This window comes from Lithobates pipiens, unplaced genomic scaffold (genome assembly GCF_037356315.1).
Source record: "Lithobates pipiens isolate NorthernLeopardFrog02 unplaced genomic scaffold, aLitPip1_a1.2 Scaffold_22, whole genome shotgun sequence".
In the NCBI taxonomy this organism is placed as follows: Eukaryota; Metazoa; Chordata; class Amphibia; order Anura; family Ranidae; genus Lithobates; species Lithobates pipiens.
Window position 1 is genome coordinate 95,746,856 of NW_027507784.1, and position 19,865 is coordinate 95,766,720.

Consider the following 19,865-nt stretch of genomic DNA (forward strand, 5'->3'; position numbering starts at 1 on the left):
AACGCCTAAATACTGAGTGCGATCTGCTTCCTGTGAATGGAGTCCAGTGGCTTAGTGAATGAGTTGCAGGAGTGCCGATTCAATGTTCCAATTATGTATGAACAGACATTTTTTTTTTTTGTTTCTTCTATTTATTTTAATTGAGAATGAGTGGGTATTCGTTGTAAAGTGAATTTTATTCGTTTCACCTCATTCACTAAGCTAAGTGAAAATTCACCTTGCAAAAATGTACCTTTCACCTTTAGTTAATTAACCGTAGCTACATTGTAAATAATGTGTTAAAAACATTAAATGAAAACATGCAAATGTTTTGTAACACTTCATAGTGGCTGTTGTTCACTGCTTCTTTTTCTCACTGCAAGTCTTAATGTCACATCTGACTGGGCTAAAATTAGTAGAGTTTCTATCTTATATTGATAGCTCTTTACAACAGATATTAAAGAGAATCTGTTGCTTTGCCTATTCAGAGTGTCTTACTAGTCCACCTTTGCCGCATTCTCCCAATAATCTTGAGTATGTGACTTTCTCCCACATTGCAGTGATTGGGTCTAGGAGGCCAATTGTCAGGCCAGAATAGCAGCCATCGTGGAGATTTGACAAGATTTGCTCTTTGAAGCAAAAGAGCAGCAGAGAAGCATGAGTATAACCGGGCCAGAGGTTGCCTACTAAGAAAATGTCACTTTATGTTTAATAGACGCAGAGGAGCTTAACATTTTGTTTTACATTTTTTTTTAATGCTTACACATTTGCAAACAAATTTTGTGCATATATTGACCATGGTTGATATGAAAAAACCAGCCCCTTTCACTCCAGTGTGAAAGCCGGAGGGCTTTCACACTGGTCCGGCGCGCTGGCAGGATGGTGAAAAAAGTCCTGCTAGTTGCATCTTTGGAGCGGTGAAAGGAGCGGTGTATTCACCGCTCCTAAACCGCTCCTACCCATTGACCCATAGACCGCCACTAAAACGACGGTAAAGCACCGTTAAAAATAGCAGCGCTTTACCACCGATGCCCACACCACCCCAGTGTGAAAGGGGCCTTAAGAAAAAGTCCAGCACTGCTTCTTCCCAGCACGTGTGAACTAACTAATAAAGATGATTTTGACTCATTTCATAAAGCTAATACACCAGGATACAGATACTTATTTTTTTTTTAAATAACATTTTCAACTGATTTAAATGAGAATTAAAAATAATAGTCAGGTGGCTAAAATAAAGACCCTTACCCTTGTGCAAAGCTTTGAAAATTTAGCTTAAAGTTGTATTAAAGCCTTAGCCCTTGTACACACGGTCGAAGATTACGACGGAATGTGTCCGATCGGACCGTTTTTGTCGGATATTCTGACTGTGTGTGGTCTACATCGGACTCCGACGGACCAAGTTTTCCAACTTGTTGGTAAAATTTTCCGACAAAATGCTCCGATAAGGACATACTCCGATCATGTTTACAGAATTTTGATCGGACAAAGTGCCACGCATGCTCAGATCAAATTCCTACACCAAAGCTATTGGCTACTAGTGTGAACGTAGTCCCGTCGTAACAAAATAACGTAATCACGTCGGATTTTCCGACAACTTTGTCGGACCGTGTGTATGCAACAGTTTCGGACAAAATCTGTCGGATTTGGTTGTCGGAATCTCCGACCGTGTGTACAAGGGCTTAGATTTTTTCAGCAGCCACATGTACAGTATATAGGCCAACTGAGCAGAGGGCTCTGCTTGTTTATTTTAAAAAAAGTTAAGAAAGGCTTACACTTTTTAAACACAGCCTTCGGCTTGGTCTACCCTGCTTTCCTATGTGTGTCCCATCTAAACCTCTGATGCTGCCTGATGTTGGCACATGAAGCATCTCTCTCTCTTTCATTTAAGAGTGGCACCACAGGACCACAAGGCAACCAAGCCACCCCAGAAAAGGAAACCTGCTGCAGGGAAATTTTGACCAGATCAATGACGAAGAAGGGCAAGCTTTTTGAAGAAAGGGAAGCAGAAGACAAGGAAAGTGCCCAGGTGAGTAGCTATATTGCTCGTTTTAATGTATGCGATATCTGAGTCAGTCTTTACCCCATGTCTAGTAGGAGACTTTCCAGTGCTGAATAACTTGTAGGACCATTATGGTTTTCTATAATATCATAGCAACAGATCCTAAAAAAAAAAAAACTTCCACTTCTGTTACACTTGCTTGACAAGCGCAATTTGTCAAAAAAGTAGAGAAAAAGAAATGTATAAATATCATCCTCTACCATTCTTGTTTTTTTTGTATGCCTTTAAGGACTTGTGAGGTATATTTACTTGGGGGACTGTAGCCACATGAGAATGTGTCTATGGGAACACAATTAAAACCTGTGACAAACCTCAACCCCACATCCCACCATTAACAAATATATGTGATTTCAACTTTGGAAAGTAGAAGCATGTCAAAGCTCATGGCTTTGACTGAAAGGTAATTTTTATTCGAATGTGGGAAAGGTATGTGCAGGAACCCTAAGGTCTTTGCTATTAGGGAAATTATCCTTTATATGTTTTCTGTGTTGACCAGTTCCCTTAAAAGCAAACATGTCTCTGGTCTTCTTCTACTAACTTCTACATCACTACAAGATGGGACACTAGAAGACAACAGTGCCTAAACTGTCTGTTTTCATCTGTAGACTTTGCTCTTTCGACTTGCAGCAGGACAAAAGTGCATAGTTTTGAACAACAGTAGTTTGAAAACAGCAGGAGTTAAGAGTCAGCCAACTATTTTTGATTAGTACCTGTGTTTAAATTTAAGTAAATCTTTATTTAATCCTTGCCCGGTGGTTGTGGGAGTATGAGTATGTTCACAAAAAAGTGTAAAAAATGGTAAAAAAGACAAGAGACAACTTGGGACAAGTCCTTTATTAAAAAATAAAAAATAAAATGTCCTGTGACAGTTCTTATATAGCCGAGGACAGGGCCACCCAGTGACGTAAACGGGTGACCCCGCCCCCCTCTGACGCCATGGGGAAGCCCCCAAAGCACCCTCCCCATGTTGAGGGCATGTGGCCTGGTACGGTTCAGGAGGGGGGGTGCTCTCTCACACCCCCCCCCCCCCGGTTTCCTGTGGCCTGCCAGGTTGAAGGCTCGGATAAGGGTCTGGTATTAATTTTGAGAGGTCCCCTACACCATTGTTTTTTTAAATGTTGGTGCAGGGTTCTCCTTAAAATACATACCAGACCTAAAGGGTCTGGTATGGATTTGGGGGGGACCCCTACGCCATTTTTAAAAAACAAATTGGCGCAGGGTTAACCTTAATTTCCATATCAGACATGAAGGAGATCCCCACACAATTTTTTTTATTTTGGTTCGGGGTTCCCATTAATATTCCTATCAGACCCAAAGGGCCTGGTTATGGACGGGGGGGGGGGGCGACCCATGCTCTTTTTTTCAATGAGTTTCATCTATATTGCCAAGATCCGACAATTCATTACAGCCGCAATCAGTTTTTAATGCCAATTTTTCCTTTAGAAATGTAATTTTGCTGTGGTACTGTTCGAACATGGGGAAAATGTGCCACTTTACAGGCATACTATAGACACCCCCCAGGCAAGATATTTAAAGGAATATTTCATTTTTATTGTTCCACTTTAAACATTAAAAAAATCACTGCTCTTGAAAAAAGGGGCGTTTAAATTTTTTTTTATTGCATTGATACATGTCCCCTGGGGCAGGACCCAGGTCCCCAAACACTTTTTATGACAATAACTTGCATATAAGTCTTTAAAATTAGCACTTTTGATTTTTCATCCTAGTGTCCCATGGACTTTAACGGAGTTCCGGCAGCTTTCGAATTTGCTGCGAACACTGCATATTGTTCACTGTTTGGTGAACAGGTGAACACCCGATGCTCGAGTCAAACCTACGTTCGACTCAAACATCTGGATCATCCCTACCAGGGACCTTTAGATCTTTAGTCTAATGCCGTGTACACATGGCCGGACTTTTCAACAGACTAGGTCCGATGGTCTTCCCAACGGACTTTCAGTGGACTTCCGATGGACTTTCCGGAGGAACGGACTTGGCCACACACAATCACAGCAAAATCCGATGGATTCGAACAGGATGACGTACGACCGGACTAGAATAAGGAAGTTCATAGCCAGTAGCCATTAGCTGCCCTAGCATCAGTTTTCATCTGTCGGACTAGCATACAGACGAACGGATTTTTCGACCGGACTCGAGTCCTTTGGAAAGATTTGAAACATGTTCTAAATCTAAAGTTCTTCAGATTTTTTGACAGCAAAGGTCCGATGAAGCCCACACACGGTCAAATTGTCCGACGGATTTATTCTTTTGCTGTCAAAAAGTCTGGCCGTGTGTACACGGCATAACGCTCTCCCAACTGAGCTATTTCGGCCTGTTGTGCAAGTCTTTGCCGACAATTGTGGGGTACCTTGTGCTGGTGTGAAGGGATAATATTGAAGAGTGAGATTTTTATGTCTATGCATGTTGCCAGAAAAAAAAGAGGCAGCAAGAGCCTTGATTTTGTTCTAGGTGAGACTAATGGCGTGTACAGCAAAGGTCCAACGGAACAAATTCGCCGAAAAATCAGACGAACTTTAGATTTAGAACATGTTTCAAATCTTTCTGACGGACTCGAGTCCGGTCGAAAAATCAGTCTGCATGCTAGTTCGACAGGCAAAAACCGACACTAGGGCAGCTATTGGCTACTGGCTATGAACTTCCTTAGTCTAGTCTGGTCGTATGTCATCACGGTTCAATCCGTCGGACTTTGGTGTGATTGTATGCGGCCAAGTCTGTTCGTTCGGAAAGTCCGTCGGAAGTCCGCCGAAAGTCCGTCGGGAAGACCGTCGGACTTAGTCTGCCAGAAAGTCCGGTCGTGTGTACACGGCATAAGCAACCACTCAGTTATCAACAACAGGCACATGAGAAGCAAAAGAGTCAAACATGCTCTAGCCTGATTAACAGGAAAGACAACCGTTCACACGTAGTGGGATTCTTGTTAAAGGTACAACAGCTGCCAAAACCATGATTTAACCAGGGAACTTTAGATCTTCAGTCTAACGCTCTCCCAACTGAGGTATTTTGGCACATTGGAATGGCTTTGACCAAGAGACACGTGGCACCATGCGTCAACACAAAGGGGTCATAGAGCCCTTAACCGATTGCCGCCTGCCAGCCTTCATATGACAGCCAGGCGGCGCGGCTCTCGTTCTAGGCGGGCGTCTATTTAAACAGGGAATGCATGCAATCGTGTGTGCACACCCCTGTTGCTTCGGTGGCGGCGTGTCACGGAGACACCGCTCGCCACCGGGGGGGGTTAACAGCCATTGGGCTTGGCTGTTTACCATGTGATCGGCCGCGATGAAATCACTGCCGATCACAGATGGTACCGCCCCATTTTGCATGGCGCATGCGCGTGAGTGTGCTGCGAGTGTACGTCAGTGGCGGCGTGTTCCCTGGAACACTGCTCTTAATGACATTGGTAAACAGCCATTGACCAGCGGCTGTTTACCACGTGATCGGATGTGATCCTTTCACAGCCGATCACTAAATGTAAACATAGAGCGGTAACGAGATGTTACTGGGTTGTTCTCCTCACACACTGATCGTGCGTGAAAAGGAGATTGCAGTAACATCTCGTTACCGCTTACAGTGTACACCAACACACACTGATTGCTCCCCCAATAAAGAGGACCTGTCACCACCCATCAAAGTACCTGTTACCACTCATCAAAGTACATGTCACAGTTCATATGTGTACCTGTCACAGTTCATCTGAGTACCCCAGTACCTGTCACAGTCCATCAAAGTATGTTAGTACCTGTCACAGTCCATCAGAGTACCCGAGTACCTGTCACAGTTCATCTAAGTACCCGAGTACCTGTCACAGTCCATATGAGTACCTGCCACAGTTCATATGAGTGCCAAGTACCTGAGTACCTGTCACTGCCCTTCAGAGTACCCGAATACCAGTCACCAGCCCATCAGAGTACCCGAGTACCTATCTGTAGCCCATCAGAGTACCCGAGTACCTGTCACCAGGCCATCAGAGTACCCGAGTACCTGTCAAAAGGCCATCAGAGTACCTAAGTACCTGTCACCAGCCCATCAGAGTAACCGAGTACCTGTCACCAGCCCATCAGTGTTCCCGAAAACCTGTCTGCAGCTCATCAAGTTACCCGAGTACCTGTCTCCAACCCATCAGAGTACCTATCTGCAGCCCATCAGAGTAACGAGTACCTATTTGCAGCCTATGCCTCATAGAATATACTTTGGGGTGTTTGCTTTCCAAAATGGGGATTTTGTGGGTAACTCCATATGGTGCTCAAGGACCTTCAAAAGTGTGATAGGTAGGAATGAAATGAGATGTGTCATTTGTGCTCCTAAAACTCCTGAAGGTACAACTTCAATGTTGTGCCTCTGTATGTGGCCAGGCTGTGTAAAAGTCTCACACATGTGGTATCGCCATACTCAGAAAGAGTAGCAGAATGTATTTTGGGGTGTAATTTTTGCTATATGTATGCTATGTGTTAGAAATTTCTTATAAATAGACAACTTTGTGTAAAAAAAAATGCGTTTTCATTTTTTTTCACATTTCCCAAAAACTTCTGGAAAAAAATGAACTGTTAAAAAGACTCATTATGCCTCATAGATTATACGTTGGGGTGTTAGCTTTCCAAAATAGGGTCATTTTGTGGTCGTTTCCATTGTCCTGGTGCTCCAGGGCCTTCAAAACTGTAATAGGTGGTTGAGAAATGAGATGTGTCATTTATCTTGTAGAACGCCTGAAGGTGCTACTTCAAAGTTTGGTCCTCTGTATGTGGCCAGGCTGTGTAAAAGTCTCACACATGTGGTATCGCCATACTCGGGAAGAGTAGCAGAATGTATTTTGGGGTGTAATTTGTTGTATGCATATGCTGTGTGTGAGAAATAACCTGATAATATGACAGTTATGTAAAAAAAATAAAAACATTTCAGTGATTGGCACCATAGTTTGTAGACTCTATAACTTTCACAAAGACCAAATAATATACACTAATTTGGGTTATTTTTACCAAAGATATGTAGCAGTATAAATTGTGGCCAAAATGTATGAAGAAAAATTACTAATTAGCAAAATTTTATGACAGAAACAAAGAAAAAGGCTTTTTTTTTTCACAAAATTTACGGTCTTTATTTATTTATAGCCCAAAAAATAAAAAACCCACTAGTTATTAAATGCCACCAAAAGAAAGCTCTATTTGTGTGAAAAAAGGAATTTCATACTGGTACAGTGTTGCATGAGTAATTGTCATTCAAATGTGAGAGTGCTGAAAGCTAAAAATTTGTCTGGGCAGGAAGGGGGTGTAAGTACACTGTATTGAGGTGGTTAAAGGAGATTTATAGTCACAGCATTAGCTTTTATTTTATAACATCAGCAATGTACCTGCAGTAAAAACAATAGTTATTTTTGACAATAAAATATAAGTTTGGTTCAAAAATCTCTTTTCATGTTGTGATTGTTGCCTGTCTGCTGGCCATCTATTTCCACAACTTCCTGGATTTCCAGCATAGTTTGCAGTTTCTTCTCTGCTGTTTACATTCAGTTTCTAATGAATACACATCAAAAAAGTTCTACTTGCTTTCAGCAAGTTGTCTAAGCCTTTGTACACGCGGTCGGAGATTCCGACGGAATGTGTCCTATCGGACCGTTTTGACGGATAATCCGACTGTGTGTGGTATGCATCGGACTGTTTCCGTTGGAATATCCTTCGGACCCAATTTTCCAACCTGCTGGAAATATTTTCCGACAAACTGGTCCAATCGGACATACTCCGATCATGTGTAGCTTCTTCCGACGGACAAGGTGCCACACATGCTCACATTCAAATTCTGACACGGAAGCGCTCATTAAGGTAAAACTACTGCTCGTAAGCGATATAGCACATTCGTCACGCTACAATGTAAAAAATTAATTCATGAAGCGCATTCTCTTGTTCTTTACAATGCTGCAAGAACGAACTTCTTTTGATGCTCATAGTCACACACACTTCTCCCAAACGTATTTCATTACTCTTTTTTCACCATTTCAGCAATACAATATTATTTTGCGTCACATCTACACAATTTTAGATTTGTTTATTCTTTTTTGGATGTTTTTTTTTTTAATTCCTAAAAATCTCCTTTAAAGACAGTTTGCTAATTTTTCCTTTTTTGGGGGTGTTTTTGTATGTAAACTTACCACAACAACATTATTGTATTTTTGATATTTTGTTTTTCTTTTTTAATCTACAGGAGGTTGTTTATTGTTGGTACCCCTTGTTATTCATTTCACTTAGTTTTTTTGAAATGTACCTGCCTGCTCACAAATAAACTGGCCTTTTTGAAGGAAAACACATACACAAGTATTTGATCAAACAAAAAAAACCTTTACTTTGGTCGCAATAAAATAAAAAGAGGAACGCAGCGCTGGAGAAACTTGTTACTTTGGTGCAGCCTTTGGCCCCCAGGGCAGACATGAACAAATTAGAATATAAAAAATTGGTGGCCTGAGGAGTACATTTCTCAGGGAGAGAAGTCTGGTCCCGAAGTCCTAGAGAACAGAAAATTCAGATGCCATTTCTGTCCCCAGGATGTGGATCTTCAAGAGGCTGCATCTTCTGGCAGACCAGACTGAACCCAGGCCATCACTCTCGTCTTCCTTAGGCACTTCCCTCCAGGCATCCTTCGAGGCTGTGGCTGGGCTCCTGTAGTTGGGGCAGGAGGAGAAGGAGGGCGTTGGTCGACCTCCTGGCTGCCACTTGCCACAGCCTCCCCCCGACTGAGGTCTTCCTGTGTATGAAAAGGGGACATAGTTTTAGTTTTTTGCTCATCAATCACACCATTTTGTGCTCCAGGCTTTTGCAAATTGAATGTTACCAAATAGAACAGATCATATCATTCTGAGCCCAGCATTTTTCTTTCCCGTCCCAATCATTTTTGGTCACTACTGTCTCTTGATATGTAAACCACTTTCATAAATGACAACTTGCTGATCAATAAGAACATCTAGTTAACATCATTAAATGTAACACAAGAAATATGTTCAACAATGCTATACCTGTCTCAAGCTGGGCCCCACCACATGTTGCTGCCTGGAAGGCCCAGGTTGGACATTGGAAGCCTCAGCTGGGGGTGAAGGATGCCTTGAAGGAAGACTGGAGAGTGGTGGCCTGAGTGGTGGCCTGGGCACCCCCTGGTCTACCAGAAAATGCAGCCTCTCAAAGTAAACCATCCTGGGGTAATAAACGGCATCTGGATCTCCTGCTCTCAAGGACTCCAGGTGCTTCTTTCTCTCCCTGAGATATGTAATCCTCATGGCCCCAATTTTCCTATTCAGATAGGCCATGTCTGCCATGGGGACCATGATCCAGACCAAAGAAAGCAGTTTCTCCAGCGCTGCATTCCTCTTTGTTATGTCTGCATAAAACTCGTTGTTGAACTGCCACAGGCAGGGCATCTCCTTGTAGAGTTCGAGGAATAGCCCCATAAAATTTGGGTTTTTGAATGGATCCATATTGTCTGCAAGACACAACACAAGACAAACCCTCAAATACTAATAATGCCATTAAAAACCCTCCTAATCTTGTCCCAACATCGGCCTAGATAGAAGCAGTCTAGTCTAGTGATGCACCAAGTTAAAAATGTTACCTTCATTTGCACGTTCGTCGCATCCGCGCCTCACTCTCTTCCCAGATCGTACGGACGATACACAAGTGTTGCGTTTTCTATACAGTGCGCATGCGTGAAACTACGCCCGCCCCTGACATTCTTTCTAGACTATTCCCCGCCCCTTCGCTTCTGGCGCAGTGGGGAGAGCACATGGCGGAGAGAACGCAGGTGCGCACTAATAATAGTTCCACTAACGAGGAGGAGGGTGAGGAAAGCCGGAGCCTGAAATGTCCCGATCCAGGAAGAGAAGATTTAAGGCCTTAAATATGTCTTTTGGAGAGATGTTGGAGATGGTCGACATATTGAACAGGACCGACTATGATGGGAAGTATGGACCTTACCCAAACCCAAATATCAGAAAGGCCAAGATCATGTCTAAAGTTGTGAAGAGTCTTCATAAGAATTTTGGGGTACGCCGATCCAAGGATCAACTGAGAAAACGCTGGTCAGACCTGAAACTGAGGGAGCACAAGCAGTACCTAAGGATCAAGCGTGTTCTTAAAAAAAGTAAGTAGTTGTCGTGTGTTCATATGATTATTCTTGCTTGCATACTGATCCATGTGCTTTGATTTCATGTTGTGCATTTTAAAATGGCCACTTTCAAGTTTATAGTTTCATTCGTTCGTTAGAAACATCGTTCTGCAGGGAAGTATTCCAGCTTAACAAAGTGCCCCCAATAATGTTTTCACCTTGGAACTCGGCCAAAAAACACAATTGTACAACACTTCCAAGCAATGTTTCAGATTCCTATTTCTGCCCTCTGTGTGCTAATTATTCTTTGTTTACATTCTCATAGGGGAGAGAAGACTCGGCAAGTATGAGGACACCAGGGACCACACCCCTCCCAAAGAAGGGCAGCTTCCAAAAGCAGAAACAGAGGAGCAGGAGGAGGAGGAGGAAGGAGAGATCGTGGAGGTTGGGTAAATTGTCACCACAACAGGTGAGTGTCGGAGAACACAGCTTCCGGTAAGATCATCAATGTATGTCACCATATTTTTATTACATTGTGTGTTTTTTTGCTTTGTTTTGTAGGTGATGTGGAAGAAGATTCCTGTTTTACCAGTGAAAGTGCCCAGATCCTGATTGGGGAGATAATGGGGTGCAATCGGGATTTGGAAAATATACAGCAAAACATCAATGATGTTAAAAATAAAATGAAGAACATCATTGATGTTTTGGGGAGAGTGTGAAACACATAAAACTAGATAGGGTTTTATTTTTGATATTTTAAACAAAAAATGTTGTATTTCTCGAAATTACAAATTTGGAAGATGCACAGAGTGTGTAAACATGCGCGATCTCCCATCATGGGGGATCAATGTACGTGTTTTGTGTAAAGTGTCTGAGCTGAAGGGGTTACAGCCCCAAAGCATGTACATTGATCCCCCATGATGGGAGATAGCACATGTTGAGACACTGTGTGCATCTTCCAAATTTGGATTTTACAGGGGTCACACCCCATGTGATGAAGGCAATATCAGCCCAGTTTGTACATACTCATGTCTGATATTGTCTTCACTTTTCAAAGTTGAACTTTGTAAGTTCCTGTGTTCCTGTGTTCTGTATTTTACGGTTTGATACATGCCTGTTTACACAAAAACAACAAGTAAACAAAATTTGGATTAAACTTTTTGATACACACAATTTCAAACAAAGTTTGTTGTAAAAACCTTTTTGAAACGCACATGTGAATGTACTTGTATTAAAAAGTTTAATTTTCAACAATGTGTGGCTTCCTTTTTCATTGCGCCAAAAATGTATTTGTAGTACAATTTTAGTTTGTGCTGAGAAGGAGTGTGATTTACTAAAGGCAACTCCACTTTGCACTCCAAGTGCAGTTTCAGGTATACTTTTGCAGTGCACTTGTAGTGCATAGTGGATGTGCCTTTAGTAAAAAACACCCACAGTGAGGTGTAAATTTGGACAATCATGCCATTCTCCTGCCATGGTGCAGAAAATGAGCACGATTTTGGTCAGTAATGCACTACATACATTAGTTACCCCAAAAAAGGTGTGTGTGTAGCAGACCCACAACATAATAAGATTATATGAATAAGAGACTGTCCCCTCATCTCGCTCTGAACTTGGGTTTGCACTGTTGGTGAAAAAGGCACAACTTGAAAAAAACTGGCAAAGTGGGAGGCCACAGTCTGCCATTCCTGTGGCGTTGAAGGACACTGTGTAGTGAAACAAGAACAAAAATTTGTAATTTGACAAATCAACATTGCAAGCAGATTAGACACCAACATTTTTGACAAAATTAGTATAACATTTTGGGAACTGAGTATTTAAAGCCTAAAGTATAAGGTCCCCTTATGAGAGTCATCACCCCCCCCCCCCCCATCCCCCCATCTGATGGGCCATTGCTAAAAAATGAGTAGGGATGTTTAGGACAGGTAACCCTCTCCACTTGATTGAGAGCTGAATGCCTAAATAATGTGTGATACTTTGGGAAGCCCCTCCTTAGTTACACTATTGGTAGCCCACCGGACAGGTAAGAAGTGTCATAATACCAAAAAGAAACCAAAATGGAAGCACATTTTGACATTCTGCTATTACATATCAAGATAATTAATAGGTTAAAAAAAAACTAGCATTTGAAAGTATTGAGGCAGGCCCTTGCACTACATGCTTAGGTGAATTCATCCATAAATGTGATCATCAAAAAGGTAGGTATAGTGTGTATTGGGTTTGGTCAAGTCATCAGATAGAGGATTGCTCTCAGCTGAGCTAGCAGTTGGGGGGAGGGGGTTTACTAATGAGTTTGGCACAACCCCAAAAATTTCAAAAACGTCACTCTGCATGAATTGAAGCACACACATCACATTTTTAGACATTTTAGGGGGTGTTTAGGGAAAAGCAATACTATGGAGCTGACAAAAGACATTGGTAAGTGACTAGACTATAGTTTGATGGGCCAAAAAGAGCATGATGGGGAAGTTAGTGAGGCAAATATGCCTGAGGACAAAGGGGCAGAGCATATGAATTAGAGCATATTGCAATGATGGTAATTAGGGAATGAGGAAAGAAATGCAAGACATTAGCAATCATGAAATACATAGAATGTGATGTTTAAGGATAAAACTTAGCTTCATATAGTCCTTCTGCAGGACCTGAATGATGGCAGAACAGGTCTCTGGAATATTGATCCCCAGAGCCTGGGGGGAGATGCCTGTAGAGAACTTGAGGTCCTGAAGGCTTCTCCCTGTCGCCAAGTAGCGCAACGTGGCGAAGAGCCTCTGCTCTGGAGTGATGGCTTGCCACATGCAGGTATCCTGTCTGGTGATATAAGGGGTCAGCAAAGCCAGCAGATGGTGAAAAACGGGGTCCGTCATCCGGAGATAATTCCTGAAATCATCAGGATTATTCTCGCGGATCTCACAGAGCAAAGGCATGTGCGAGAACTGGTCACGCTGGCACAACCAATTCTTGGTCCACAAATGCCTCCCCTCCCTGTTCATGGACCGGGCTTGTGTCGAAGTAAGAACCCCAACACGAAGCCCCTGCACAGCACAAACTCTACGACGAGTACGTAGACGAAACATGGTTTCAAAATGGTCGGCTGGTCAGAATGGACACCAGAAAGCACCGATAAACATCAAGGCCTGAAAGAACGACCTGAGTAGCAGAAGCAAGCAGACAATAAAAAATGCCTTTCAAAGCATACTATACCAAGATATAGTCCACAATGAGAAACAAATACTTAATGACTGCACGCACTGATTATCAGATACGCAAAGACAAGCACAAACCGAAGAGCAGTAGCGATCTGAATCACAAATCTGAAAAGCGTGAATCGTCTCTCCCCAAACTTCTACTAACACGAGATCAGCAGAAGGAGCCCATAGGGTGCCGGACGTGGTGATGAACTTCCTTTTTCTAGTCCCGCCGTACACGGCTTACGTCACCGCGTTCTTGGAAACCGCAAATTCCGACAACTTGGTCCGACCGTGTGTATGCAACAGTTTCGGACACAATCCGTCGGACAAAATCCGTCGGACGAAATCCAACGGATTTGGTTGGCAGAATGCCCGACCGTGTGTACAAGGGCTAAGACTAGCTCTGGCATTGTCATGACTTTTACTATCTTTCAAAGATAGGTCTTGTTCCCACCAGTTTCATTGGTATATTGCAGGTCAGCGCTGCAAAAATGCAACATGCTATGTGTTGGTGTACAATTGTCCTATCACGGACCGGGCAAGGGTTGTGGGGATGAGGCCCTTGTCCCAATCAACATGGGGACAAGGTGCTTTGGGGTCAGACCCCAAAGCACCCTCCCCATGTTGAGGGCATGTGGCCTGGTACAGTTCGGGGGGGGGGCTCTTTCTCGCCCCCTCTTTTCCTGCGGCCTGCCAGGTTGCATGCTCGGATAAGGGTCTGGTATGGATTTGGGGGGGGGGGCTACGCCATTTTCTTTTTAAATTTGGTGCAGGGTTACCCTTAATTTCCATATCGGACCTGAAGGGATCAGTTTTAAATGAAATTTTTTTCCTTTAGAAATGTAATTTTGCGGTGGTACTGTTCTAAACACGGGAACAATGCGCCACTTTACAGGCATACTATAGACATCCCCCAGGCACAATATTTAAAGGAATATTTAATTTTTATTGTTTCACTTTAAGCATTAAAATAATCACCTCCTGAAAAAACTGCAATTTTTAAAAACTTTTTTTTTGCATTGATACATGTCCCCTGGGGCAGGACCCAGGTCCCCAAATACTTTTAATGACAATAACTTGCATATAAGCCTTTAAAATGAGCACTTTTGATTTTTCATGTGAGTGTCCCATAGACTTTAACGGTGTTCTGGCGGCTTTCGAATTTGCCAAGAACACCGCATATTGTTCGCTGTTCGGCGAATAGATGAACACCCAATGTTGGAATATCCGGCTCATTCCTAGTCTTTACGAGTGAAAAACACACACACACATATATATATATATATATATATATATATATATATATATATATATATATATATATATATATATATATATATATATATATATATATATATAAAGTATTACAGTAGTATAACCAGAGCTAAAGTCCTCCTTGCATCAGATAAATACTAAAACAGCGCTAAAACGAAAATAAAAATAGGAAACAAAATTGATGGTAATGAAACCATAGGGCAATGGTAAACACCACGCCCAGAAGTCCTTATGTAGCAGATGGATATGTGGACAGTTAAGATAATTCACAGTCACTTTTCTCTTAGCGTGCACCTTCCACCAGAGTAAGAATGCAATTATCCACCTCGTGAAGCACACACCCCTCTGGGGTTCAAACTCACCAGACGCCGCTAGAAATAGAGCCTTGTATCTGTGTCCAAACACTGCTCTGTGCTGACACCCCACTTATCCAGAAGGTCCACTGGTATAGGTACTGTTATTGTATCATAAAACACAAGGATAGATGTACATAGCGTAATCCTGTTTATTATAATGCAACATACCCATACAGCAGAAACCCCCCTTTATCCTAGCTGCTTACATTTAAAATGCAATCAACAAGCATAAAGAAATACAATAGAGGGCGCTATCACCATCTCCAGCCGTCCGCTGGAAGTGTGCTGTTCCTTGCAGACACTGTATTACACTCCCGGGTAGAAGGCAGAGCGTGGTGGAGCGCACAGCGTCACTTCCGGTTTGTGCGCTCCACCACGCTCTGCCTTCTAGGAGGACTTTGGCTCTGGTTATACTACTGTAATACTTTATTTATATTTGTTTAAACAGCTGCTTAGTCTTATTTTGAGTTTTGATTTCACCTCTATTTTTGGTAATTTTATATGTTTATTTATCTATACATTTTTTTATTTTTATTTTATGTCTGAGGCATTGACATATGATATTGATATAAAATGCTATATATATATATATCAAAGATCACTCATCTCTTTCTCATCTCCATTTTGTATGGGATTCAGCCATTTTGAGCTCCTTCCCCCTCCTACCACAGTTTATTTCAGTGCAATATTTATTTGGCATTTGGCAGAGAAGGGTAACAAAAATGTTGAAAGGTTTTGGGGATAATACATATTGAAAACGATTTCAGGAACTTAATATGTACAGTCTGGAGGAAAGAAGGGAAAGGGAAGATATGGTTGAAACCTTTAAATTCATCAAGGGGGTGATTAAGGTTCAGGAGGGTAGTTTTCTTCAATATGAATCCAAAATCAAGAACACGGGGACATGACCTCAAACTAACTGGAGGGAAGTTCAAAACTAATCTTAGAAAGTATTATTTTTTTACTGAAAGGGTAGTTGATGGTTGGAATAAACTACCAGCAGAGATAGAGAGATAGTCAACAATAAGGTCACTTTCACACTGGCAGTGCCCGGGCGTCGGCGGTAAAGCATCGCCATTTTTACCATTGTTTTTGCGGTGCCTGCTATGATTCCTCTGCAACAGAGTGGCGTTCACTGCCAGAGGCAACAGGATAGGTAAGTGTGTACTGTTCTTAGGAATCCCTATTTTAAATCGATTTTTTTTGACAGGGTCATTTTAAGGTAATGTTTATTGTGGTCACCCATTCGGTAATGTGAAATGAGAGATGTAATAACACACTCTCCTGCTCAAATTCAATATACACAAAATAACAATGCAGCCGGCTAATAAATAAAATAAGTAAATGGATTGTGCATGCTTGGGGTGTGTTTGATGTGCTTTGAATGAAAATAGGCCACGGTTAATGCTCCTAATGAAGTGCTCTATAAATGAAGAATAAGACTGGACTTTAAAGTACTGTGAAGTTATCAGCCTCTATTACTTTACAGTACATTAATTTGCCACATCAAATTTATTTAATTAGACCACTGCTACTTTAATACTTAATCCACGCTGAGGGAGTACTAGCTTTTGAGTGTTAGAGATATTCGATTATTAGAAGATGGCCTTGTGAAGAACACGATGAATTATCTTCAAATATTGCTATGTTCAGCAACTCTTAATAGTTTCTGGATAATATTAGTATTATGTAATAATGTAGATAAGGGTATTCTTGGCTACTGTCATCTTTCTGTAGGTCATATTCTGGTTTCAAACTTTAACTCTGCCCTGAACAGCATTGAAAATATAAGCCATGAAGTCCAACCTATGTGTGTGATTATATGTCAGTATTACATTGTATATCTCTGTATGTTGCCATCACTCAGGTGCTTATCTAATCGTTTCTTGAAACTATCAATGCCCCTCGCTGAGACCACCGCCTGTGGAAGGGAATTCCACATCCTTGCCGCTCTTACAGAAAAGAACCCTCTACTTAGTTCAAGTATTGGCCATGAGCCTCATTAAACCCTTCTGCAAAAAAGTTTTATTCCTATTGTGGGGTCACCAGTAAAGAATTTGTATATTGTAATCATATCCCCTCTCAAGCGTGTTTTCTCCAGAGAGAATAAGTTCAGTGCTTGCAACCTTTCCTCATAACTAATATCCTTCAGACCCTTTATTAGCTTTGTTGCTCTTCTTTTTACTCGTTCCATTTTCAGTACATCCTTCCTGGGGACTGGTGCCCAGAACTGGACAGCATACTCTAGGTGTGGCTGGTCCAGAGTCTTGTAGAGCGGGAGAATTATAGTTTTTATCTCTGGAGTTGATCCCCTTTTTAATGCATGCCAATATACTGTTCGCTTTGTTAGCAGCAGCTTGGATTGCTTGGATTGCTTGCATTGCATGCCACTGCTGAGCCTATCATCTACTAGGACCCCACTAGGACCCCATCCTAGATTACCAAAGAGGTCCCCCCCCCCCCCCCAGTGTATAGATTTCATTCATATTTTGCCACCCAAATGCATTATTTTACATCAAGTTGAAACTAAATAAGTGAAAATTTTAAGAAATGGAAAAAAAACATCCATATTGAAATGGAGGTGCTCAAGGTAGAGGACTGCAATGCCAAAGAATTATATAATATGGAAGAACCTACACTGTGAAAACACTCAATACTAAATGCCTATATGTTAGCAACTTATCTAAGCAATATTTAAACAAATAAATGTAGCTGCGGCTCCTGAAGAGCATGCAATATGCGTTTTTCTAAGTTAAACTTTACCTAAACTGCAGTTTGGTTTGGGTTTTATTTGTCTAAATTGGACCTCTGTATCAGTCTGACTGGACTGTGAGATGTTCAGCCTGGCCACAGGGGGCACTGTCTCTTGTGGCAGGCATGACACTAGGGTCTGGTCAGGCGCTTAATTTACTCTCTTTCGGAGCTAGGTCACTGGGAGTGGATATTTAAGATGCGGATGTCACGTGGTTCGGGGTTCCGGTCCAGTATGAAGTGCTGATTACATGGTCCTCCTGACCAGCCACCAGGAAGGCTATGGCCTGGGGTGTGGATCCACCTGACTTTAATGGCTGGCTAGCACGAGGCAGGGAAACTAAAGGAGGATTCTGAGGTGGTTGGGTGCCGTCTCCGGTTCGGGAGAAACCCATAGTACTTTGAGCATCCCAGGGGAGGACTCTTTAGAAGAACACCACGTACGGGTTGGTTTTCTTAACAAGAGCCTGGAAGGGCTGAAGTAATTGAGAGAATCCGGTCTTATGGATATCACCAAGCAGGCTGAAAGATCCAGGTATCCTACAAGTGTTCTAAAACTTAGTTTCCCTACATGTTCTGCAACAACGTCTGTGACAAAGACTTTGTTGCTGAGTAAGCACTTTGTTGGCTGCTTGTGAGAGAGGGACTGTCCAACCTGAGAGTTCATCCAGCTGCGAATGGCTATTCTCTGGATGCAGTCAAAGCAAGCAAGTTCATTAATGTTTTTGGACTTTGACATAAGAGTACCTGAACTTCCTTTCCAACCCTCTGATCCCAAGTTGAAAGACTGTTTAATTGACTGAGTTTTGCAAATAAAATCCATTCAAGTGGATCTGTCGTCAGTCTCTAGTCATTGGGATATTTACCACGGGACATCCCCTAGACGTGCCACGAGGAGAGAAGAGGGTGACGGTAGGCCCAAAAATAACCAGCAACTCCTTCGGGGGTTAGTGCTACATAAATATATACAAAGAAATGAAGCTCTTAAAATGGTTGTAAACCTCTGACATGAAATATGAAGAAAGCATATACCGCTATAGTGTCTCAATCCAGAGCACATATGGGGAGATTTACTAAAACTGGTGCACGCAGAATGTGGATGCAGCACTGCATAGAAACCAATCAGGTTTTATTGTCAAAGCTTAATTGAACAAGCTGAAGTTGATTGGCTACCATGCACATCTGCACCAGATTCTGAGTGCACCAGTTTTAGTAAATGTTCCCTGGCTGGGCCTAGGTTCACACTGACTGTGGGTTAGAAATTGTTCGAGTTCAGTTGAGCTTGCACGTTTTCAAACCCACATGTCAGACTGACTTTGGTAGTGATTTCAGAGGCATTTGTAGCGGGTTCATGCACAGATGTCTATTGAAATCACACCCCGAAGTCACCAAAAGTAGTGACGGAACTACTTTTGGGAATTTGGACGGTGCTATTGCTGACAATAGCCGCCGATTGGGCATACGATTTAACATGTCAAATCGCATGCCAAATCTCCTCAATTTGAACATGGGCTAAGTATAATTTCTGTCTGCTGCCTCATTCCTCTGATCTTTGTATAATTTACTTCTGACAAGTTTTTCTGACACCAAGAGAAAATAGGTGACGGGAGAGAGCTTTATTTAAAGAGTTCAAACTGAGCCCACTAGAAGCTGAAACGTCCAAATTATAAGTAATTTATAATATTCCAATATAATAAACTTCTCCAAATTTTTCAACAGGCACATAGTCACCAATGTATATCAGAAGAGCAGTATTGCTTTACGTGCCTCATCAAACATGTATAATTTTGCATTTATTAAAAAACTTGGGTCTAAACCCTGAGCATGCAATCTAGGAATTTAAGTGCATTCGGGAGGCACAGGTGCAACCAAAATCTATGGCATGCTAAAATTTGCTACAGTTGGGTGGGGCTGAACGCTGTACAGAGTGGTACTGGTGTTTCACCCCTTCACACCGACACACCGGCAGTGTGCATATATGCTTATCTGCCTTACTACTGTGCTGTCTTTGTGCGCACAATGCTCTCCCACCACAGAGACTGGAATTTCAGCAGGAGCTTCGGGTCCCGTACTAATGATCGGTACCCATAATGCCGGTTACGGGTCACTTGATCGTTGTGATAGTCTCTGGTCAATCACTGTAAAGCCCACCCCTGT